We start from the raw sequence: 9,043 nt of genomic DNA, 5'->3' as shown, positions 1-9,043 counted from the left end.
GAACCGGGACTAAAGGGGGAGGTATTAGTAAAGACCCATTAGTCCCGGTTCATGAACCGGGACTAAAGGCCCTTACAAACCGGGACAAATGCCCCCTTTTCTACTAGTGTATTGCCATTGCTCATTGAAAACTGTTATTTTCGTCTTCCTCACAAGAATTTTTTGGAAATTTAAATGATGCCATGACTTCTTTTTAATCTTGCTGATTGTACGATTGTGTAGTAAAGTACCAGTGGTTTTTTTTTTTTGCAAAAAAGAAGTACCATTGTTTTTGTTATTTCTTAAGTTATTTAAGGTATTGTCACTATGATGAAAAAAATCTTGCTCCATGAACCTTTAAGATATTGCATCATACATTTTATTTCATTTTGAGCAACGAAGTTTGAAATCTTGCCACCGACACTGGCGTATCACATTTCTGGTAAGAAAATTGTTAAGGTGGACCACCCTGTTTCGAAATCCTAGATCCGCCACTGTACTAAGCCATTATTGATGCCCCAAAACACCCATCACACATGGTTTGAGCAGCCGTTGGGATGCGTTTTGCCTGTTCCTGATATGTACGCCAGCTCTAGTGAACATTTACATATCCACGGTCAACCCCCTCAAGCAAAGAAGGTGTCCGACATGCTGTTCATCTTGTAGAAGTATAGTAGATGTACATGTTTCGCGTGAGATCCTGCTGTTGCTAGGCCGTATCCCTCAATAACGGTTAATATCCATGCTCCTGTTGTCAGTTTGGCAAAAATGGAACTTTTCTAATTAGACGTTGTCAGGCCCAAATGCAGCTGCCCGTTGAATTATTCTAGTAGAAGTCGCAGCTTTGTTCATGCATTCTTCATGTGGAAAGAAAGAGAAACAATCCGTAGCACGAACATATTATATTCAGGGTGCAGTAATATATTCATGACTACACACATGGCCACCGGATGATCTTGGTGTCTTCCTTCAATTACCAAGTAGTACTAAGTCGGCAATCTCTAGCTTTAAATGAAAGCATGTAGCCCTGGACTCAGTAATGGACTAGAAGACATTCCAGTGATAAGCTACCAGTACAATTGTCATGAGATGTTTTAGAGAAACAAACAAACAAGTTCAAGTTGTTCTCCTATAAGTTCCTAATTAATTAGCATGCATGGAGTATGCAATAAGCCATGCTGGGCGAAGTGGCTCTCGCAGCAGAATGTGGATGGTTAGACGCTCCCGCATGACCACAATGGTCGGGCCCGGCATGGTGGCCGTCTCCTGCTCAGCCTTCCACGAAAGATCTGCTATACAACCGACAGTACACAGACGATTTCTGAACGATGCTGAAGATCGCACCATCTGATGCACACAGGAGTGTGGAAAATATAGGATGGCTGAATATTGTGTGTACTTTTGTTTATGGTGTGTATTGATCTGACCCTCATATGGGGTATATATAGGAGTACAACGTGGGAAGAGGATTGGAGTACAAGGCAAGTCTTTGTTGGTTTAAACCAAATATATCTCTATCTCTCATAATTCCTAACTAACACGTTTATACTTCTAACATTTCCCCTCAGTCGTAGCGGGAGTGAAGCGGACGATTGCGACTGAATTTGAAGTCTTGCATTTTTGTCGTCTTCTCCGCTTCGCCATTACCTACTGCGTTTTTGATGGGTCGGCACCTAGGGCGGTGACTGCATCCCCTTCTGGTGTCTTCCCTTTCTTCTCCTCTATTCCCTCCCGCAGTCACAGTGGGAGTATCATGGACGCTGTTGACTGAAGTTGTTACCGACGAGTTGCTGCAGACGTAGCCATTAATGTCGAGGTAGCCGATCATGGTGATGGTGTGGTTGTCGTGAATGATGAAGCCGCACAAAGCCGGAGGCGCAAAAAAAATACGCTATGATGGAGCTGCAGGCGTGGACGATGCACCTTGCGGATGTCAGAGGGTGCCGTCGGCGATGAGTCCACCGGTTTTGCTAAGACCGAAGGAAGCCCATCGAGCACACATCGGTTTTGCCAGAACTGTGTGGCCGTGTAGGGTCGTCACTGTCAGTGGCGGAGCTTCTTGGGGGCCAACCTGGGCCATGGCCCCCCAGCTCACAAGAAAACATCTATATATTTCTTTGTATTAGGCATGTTTTCAACTAAAAATTAGCTAAAATAGTTACATTTGCCCCCCCTCCAGCCCACGCCCCCCCCCCCTAATTTCGGCTCAAGCTCCGCCACTGATCACTGTAGTGACGTTGTGTCGATGCAGTCGTGCTGTCGTGGATGACGCGGTCGATGCCGTCGTCATGACACGGTCATTGCCGTCGTCGAGGTCGCGTCTTGCAGAAAAAGTCTGTCAGAGGACGCTAGGTGTCTATCTTGTGAACGAGGCGGCGGCAGTGTGTTGACGAAGATGTTGGTGAGGACCACGTTGCTGAAGACCTTGGTGATGAAGTGTCTGATGGAAAGACCTTGGTGATGAAGTGTATGATGAAAAGACCTTGGTGATGTAGTGTCGGCGATGGCGTTGCAACGGCGTGTCGACAATGATGCGTCGCTTGAAGGCGTCCCTCGCGACGACGAAGTGTGGATGTCATGTCGCGCAGGATTAGTCAATGAAGAATTGCTCGCTTTCCACGCCGACCTGGTTGTGTTGATGCCGCAAGAGCTCGATGGAGTCGGCCTGGTGGAGATCGCATCCGTGCGCGTGCAGTGTAGTCGATGCACGTCGCTTGCAGATGGTTCTATCGCTCGGTGCAGTCTGCCGGCGCCGCGCCGATCGTTGTTGGCGTAGTCGCGAAAACTGAAGAAGTCGATGTAGCGACTCGAGTCACAGCTGACGAGGGCAGATCTGATCGATCGCGATCGAAGCCGCCGGTGCGTCTGTAGACGCGTACGTGTAAGCTCATATTGATGCTTGCACGTACCTGGCCTGTTGGTTTCTTCACGTCCCACGTCCTGGGAGGCTACGCCATGTATGTGGGCATTGTAGCCCATGGCGTGCTCGACGAAGCTTGCGGGGCCGGCTCGGTGAAGACTCGGGCGCTCGATGTAGTTCGCTCGGACGGCTCGTGTCTGGTTCAGAAGGCTCGGTGTAGGTTGCCCGGCGCGCTGGTCGCTGATGATGCCGGTGAGGTACCCTCCCGTGATCAGAGACATGGCGCCTCGTGCAACGTAACCTCTCGCTGGAGTCCGGTGCTGATGCGTGCTGGTGGAGCTGGATTGCTGGTGCTGGCCTCCAGGAGTTGTGCGCCGTACCATGGGCACGTGGATATCGAGAGAGCGCTACTGTTGGTGGCGGCCGCTTGATGCACTCCTGCGCGCCGGAACGGAGCCCTTGCATGTGCGAGGAGTCCCTGGCCTGAAGTCGATGCCATGCTGTTGGAGAAGCCGGTTCGATTAGATTGTACTCACCACCAGATCGGATAGCTGCCTCCATGCGTGCGCATTGGTGGCTGGGCGCCCGTGCGGACAGGGCGAGTAGCCGATATTGCCGTTGTCCGGATGCGCGCGAGGCGTCCGCTGGTGGATGCCGGCTTGAAGCCTGCCGTGACTGCAATTTGGCGAGGAGATCCGTCTGATGGGCATCCATCTATGAAGATTTCGCGCCGGTTGGAGGGTCAATGGATTTATTTTGTGGCTAAGAAAGAAAGAGAATTTCGAAAATTGGAAACCTATGAAATTTGATCTAATACCTAAACTATAGAACGATCGGATGCCGCGCCCCCGAGGAGAGGAGATTGATCTCCTCGGGGGCGGCGCGCTGCGGAAGCGGTGATTGTCACCAAGGATCGATGACGTTGGTCTAATGGCTCTTATACCATGTGGAAAATATAGGATGGCTGAATATTGTGTGTACTTTTGTTTCTGTTGTGTATTGATTGACCCTCATATGGGGTATATATAGAAGTACAACATGGAAAGAGGATTGGAGTACAAGGGTTGGTTTAAACCAAATATATCTCTATCTCTCCTAATCTCTAACTAACACGTTTATACTTCTAACAAGGAGCACTATCTGATTGCACCATCACGGCTGCCGCCGCCACCAGAGAAGAAACAGCTGGAACATGTAGCCTTGGAAGGTGACCATAATGGCGTGAATTTTTCACTTTCCCTTTCGAAAAGTGGTTGGATGCGTGGAAAAGGTTCTATACTTCTATGGCGAGATCGAAGTTATCTGAAATGTCCCATATGAGCAAGATGAGATCTGGTTCCAGCTTTATTTCTAAGAGAACCTCTAACTTCCTTTTTTCTAAATTGCTCATTCATTCCTTTTTTGTTAAAAAAATGCAGCAGAAAACCTTCATATACATGAAAGCACTATCTTTTTAGTTTTTAAAATAAAAAAATTACCGAGACGTTACAAATGAAAAATGATTCATTTATTGAGCCATGGAAGCCACAATACTCGCCGTCGATTTTACTGTGGAGCTTTTCCCCTCATGTTAGGACTACCTCCTGGCGACGTCCTCTCGCTGTGTCGAGTATCTTCCCACCCCCACCCCGCTTGATCCCCGTCGGTAATCCCACTCGGGTTGACTCAGGGGCGACCTTTGTGTCACGGACAGGCCTTGGTGTGACTGCTTGGAGAGCTGACGCAGCTCAGGGTCTGGATCATGAGACTTTCCCGGGTGTCTAAGGTTTCAAGGATGGTGATTAGTTCGTCTAGTGATATGGATCATGGCCTTGAAGAGATGATGAAGATGCTTGGACTGACTCAGACCTGTCTTTATGATGTGGTGTATGAGAGGAGGTCCGTCACAATTCCGTGGCAGCCTGGTTATCCTAGCTCTGTATGATGGATTCTCTAAGCCGTCTACAATTGACCATTCCAAGTTCAAGATTTGGGTGCAGATTCATGATTTGCTGGATGGGTACTACTCAATGGTGAAGTCTCTGGCCTCGAAAGTGAGGGAGTTTGATGCTGCTGAAACAGCCTCGGACGACTTCTCTTGGAATTTATATCCGCCTATAGTTTTGATCGATGTTAGAAAGCCTCTCAAAAACCATGTTCCTATGGTGCAAGATTGCAAATGCCATATCTTTTTGGATTAAATAGGAGCGGCTTCCTGACTAGTGTGATGTATGTGCCATGATTAGATATCTTCATACCAAGCATGAGGACCGAGTTCACCCGTCGTCCACCCTCGTGTTTAATGATCTTTGAACTACTTTGGAGTATGCTCACTGGTAGTCGTGACCGTGGCGGCGGACATAGGCATGGCTCGGGAAGGGGCCGTGGGCATGCTTCTCAAGGAGGCCATTTTCAGGATATATTCTCTGATGCTGGTGACTTTGGAGAGTTTAACGAGGGGCTGAAAGCCTGAAACTCATGATCGTTTGGTGGATTTAGATGAGGAAGAACTATTGCATAGGTTGGAGATCATCCGACAAAAGAAGCTTGTTCTGGTCAGTGTTGATGGCTAGAATAATTCATAATGATAGCATGATAACAATAGGAGGATGCCTGTGTTAAAAAAAATAGGAGGATGCCTCAAGATATACAACATGCATTTCAAGCTTAGCAGCATCGTGTGAGTACCCAGCCAAGCAATTTGGTTGAGTCATGTTTTCGTCAAGTGATTCCACTTTGTGCTTGGGTGAGGCATGAATTTAGTTCAGGCTAACAGCCTAAACATGTAGCCAAGTTTGCTATATAAAAGAAACTAAGAGGAGAGGAAAAGGCGGCGAAGGAAGGAAGCAACGTGCTAGCTTCTAGTGGCAACAAGGAGAAATGCTTCTGCGCAAAGCAAATCTACTGTTTCCCTCTTGGTGCGTATGTGTGGTGGGTTGTGTAAAACAAGGAGAAAGAGTTGTAAGAGTGACGGGAAGAGCTGTGAGATGCAGCTCCACCATTTAGTTGACGAGGTATGTGGGCTAGTGGAGGGAAACAAAGAGTTGTGGGATAATGTTTTTAGAACAGACAATGATGGTGTCGTATATGCCGACGGTGAGCTCGCAAGCTACAGAGGCGTTTCTTCTCCATGTCCGGATGTAGTACGCAAGTGAGCACAGATTGCATATCTCCGACGAGAATGGGACTGCATATGCTGATACTTGGAAGTTACCCCAGATGTTTGCCTTTTTCATTCTGTGGCATTTAACTAGTACTACCATATAAACATTATTTTTGAAAGAACATAAACATAACACATTGTATCGGATTTCACTCTATGGACTCATAGGTTTAGAGAACCAAGTTTGAAGGTAGATATGATATCTCGACAAACTACCTCTTATCACGCGCTAGTGTGACAATGCATGTAACTAGTATTGAAGTTACCCAACCGTCAAAAGATCACATTTTGTGCAATGACACATTGGAGGCCGAACTACATGGATTAATGCAAGGAATGGCCCTGGCTATTCAACATAGTGATGGTCCTGTCATTGTTCAGTCCGACTCATCGGAAGCACTGATGGCAATGAAGGGGGGTAGCCTTACCTACTCCGCATATGGACATTTAGTGGCTGAGATTCAGCATCTTATGAGTGAAAGAGAGTTTATTCCATCAAAAATTAAGCGTGAACAAAATAGGATAGCACACCGGTTGGCATTGTATAGTCGTACGGAGAATACTACTGCTGTATGGCTTGGTAGAGGTTCACCATGAATAGAGGAACTTTTGCCTCTTGATTGTTACCCTATGATCTTGGAATAAATTTCTTTACCCTCGCAAAAAAAAAGACTTGGTCAGCAGGACCAGTGCATAACACGTGAGGCCAAAGTGCAGCAACAGCCGGTTTAATTTCCTGCTGTAAGGGTCACACAACAAGGGGTGCATGCATGTATTCTTCATGTGAAGTGAAGGTAAAGAGAAACAAGGTATGACTAGCACGAACAAAGTTGCACCCAGAGTGCAGTAATGTACTCATGACTACGTACATGGTCGCCGGACGATCTAGGCATGCATGTTGGCTCGTCAATATATAGTCCATCACAACGTGTGGAAGCTATAACTTTAAGTTGAAGCGTAAAGTCTTAGACTAAGTGGACTATTTATCTACATATACTACTTCTATGAGATATTGGAGTGAAACAAACAAGCCAGATGTTTTCCTATATGACTGGTACGATGTGTGATCCCTTCTGTATCAGCTGGCTGGAAGCCCATTGGACTAGAATCTAAGTGCACAGGGCGCATGGACCGTTAATCATTTTGTATGACTTCAATAAACACCCACATGATGACAGCTCAACCAATGTGAGTGCTCTGTCGCGACGAGACTTGTGCCTTCCACCATGTTGTACTCGCACAGCACCGGCATGTCCCGGCATGTTCATCTACTTCTCCAAGTTTCGCATGCCTATCCTCACTGTTGGCGAGCACCACGGTCGCTGCCGCCAGAAGCCAACAAACTATAGTAATATTTAGCCTTGAAACGGGGCTTAAGTAGTGTGAAATTTTAAGGCAATGTATCTTGGACTGATTGTGGGTGATGTGAGATCTGATAGCACAATTAGAAAAATGCAGAATAGTAAATGTATCATAGTCATAGGTCCAATAACTATTTTGGGGGTGTCAAGCTAGTCATAAAACTATAAAAGTTGTTCATCGAGAGACCTAACTTGCCCAGACTAGTGTTGACCTGCTCATGTTGCGCTTGACGGTTGCCATGCCGACATAGCTTATGCAAAATAACCTTTACAAATATACAATTAGAAATCCACTCTTAAAAAATCCGTGCAACTGCGTTCAAGAAGCGAGGTGTTTTTCTTTCTTAAAAAAAGGCACATCATCACTATGCATACAGGCAGAAGGAGCGAGATGTATTGGTAGGTTTACTAACACCTACCAATACTTGCCACATGTCCACTTGCGCACCACCTTGTTTTCCTGCTGTTTTGCCTTGAAAAAAGCACTCATATTTGAAACTTTTGATGAAAGACACCTTAAATTAAAACTTTAAGCAACAAGATAGTATAAAAAGAAGCCATATGTACAACATATCTATGTACGATCTCGGCTCCCGTCGAACAGATACGCACGAAGATTGCTAGCTTCTGCTTTTCCGGTGCAGCAGCTATCCGATCCTGAATTTCTCATGGCGACATCGTCGTGGATGTCGTTCCTGTCTGATCCGGTCATGGGAGGGAGAGGATGTGTTTGGGCGTGCAGTGAAGATGGTTATTGCAAGGGACGCTGGATGGAAGGGCATACCGGCCACTGTCCCATCGCGTACAGGAAAATGTTCTGGTCGCTCCACCATGAGAAAATCACATTCGGAATCTTCGTACATATCTGATCAGAAGCCAAGAGAAGCAACCAACCAAGTGTATGAGCAGGTATCTCCGATGGTAAGGTTGGGTATATGGCGGCATCTGGCACAGAGGACACACGAGGAAGAGTTTGCGGGCTGTACATATGATTTTTTTCAGCTATCGACAACAATTATGCATCTCAAATGGCATGGCGATAAAAATATATGAGAACAAAACAAAAATCGTACAACCACATTGGAGAAGTGAGATGAAATGGTAAGTTTGTCGTCAGCTACATGTCCACTTGCGCACCACCTCATCCAAAACGGTTGCTTCCATGGCCACCTTTTGCAGCACCGCCACATTAGCTCTTACCTCCACGCCTTTGCCTTGGCCTGCCATCACTTCCCTAACTGCCGGGGTGATCTCCTCCTTTCGGTTGGTCACCGCTTCTCGTATGGCTACCTCAACCCCCTCGGTTAGCATCACGGCGTTCTGCCGCTGTTCTGCGAAGAGCGGCCACGCCACCATGGCTACACCGGTCACCAGGCTCTCCAAGAGGGAGTTCTACCGGCAGCGCACCACCTCATGTGAAAAGGGGAGGTAAGATGGAGCATGTTAAAACTGCTCCTGTAAATCTGGATGAAAGCCTTTTTCAGGGATAGTAGGACAATCATAGGGGACCGCCTCAAGATATACAACATGTATTTCAAGCTTAACAGATATGTGTGTTTCCCATGAATATATGCAGGATCGTGTGAGTAGCCAGCCAACTGATTTAGTTGAGTCATGTGGTCTTCGAGTGATTCCACTAAATGGTGCTGCGAGGCGTGAATTTTAGTTGAGGCTAAGAGCCTACACATGTAACAAAGTTTG

The 9,043-nt window shown here is 46.7% G+C and overlaps 1 pseudogene; it reads right to left on the bottom strand.

Annotated features, from left to right (window-relative positions):
- Positions 1-6,983: 6,983 nt before the first annotated feature.
- LOC119279135 overlaps positions 6,984-9,043 on the bottom strand; it is a 77,545-nt pseudogene continuing 75,485 nt past the window's right edge.

The sequence above is a fragment of the Triticum dicoccoides genome, chromosome 3B (assembly GCF_002162155.2).
Source record: "Triticum dicoccoides isolate Atlit2015 ecotype Zavitan chromosome 3B, WEW_v2.0, whole genome shotgun sequence".
Taxonomy (NCBI): Eukaryota; Viridiplantae; Streptophyta; class Magnoliopsida; order Poales; family Poaceae; genus Triticum; species Triticum dicoccoides.
This window is presented reverse-complemented; position numbering and strand designations above follow the sequence as displayed.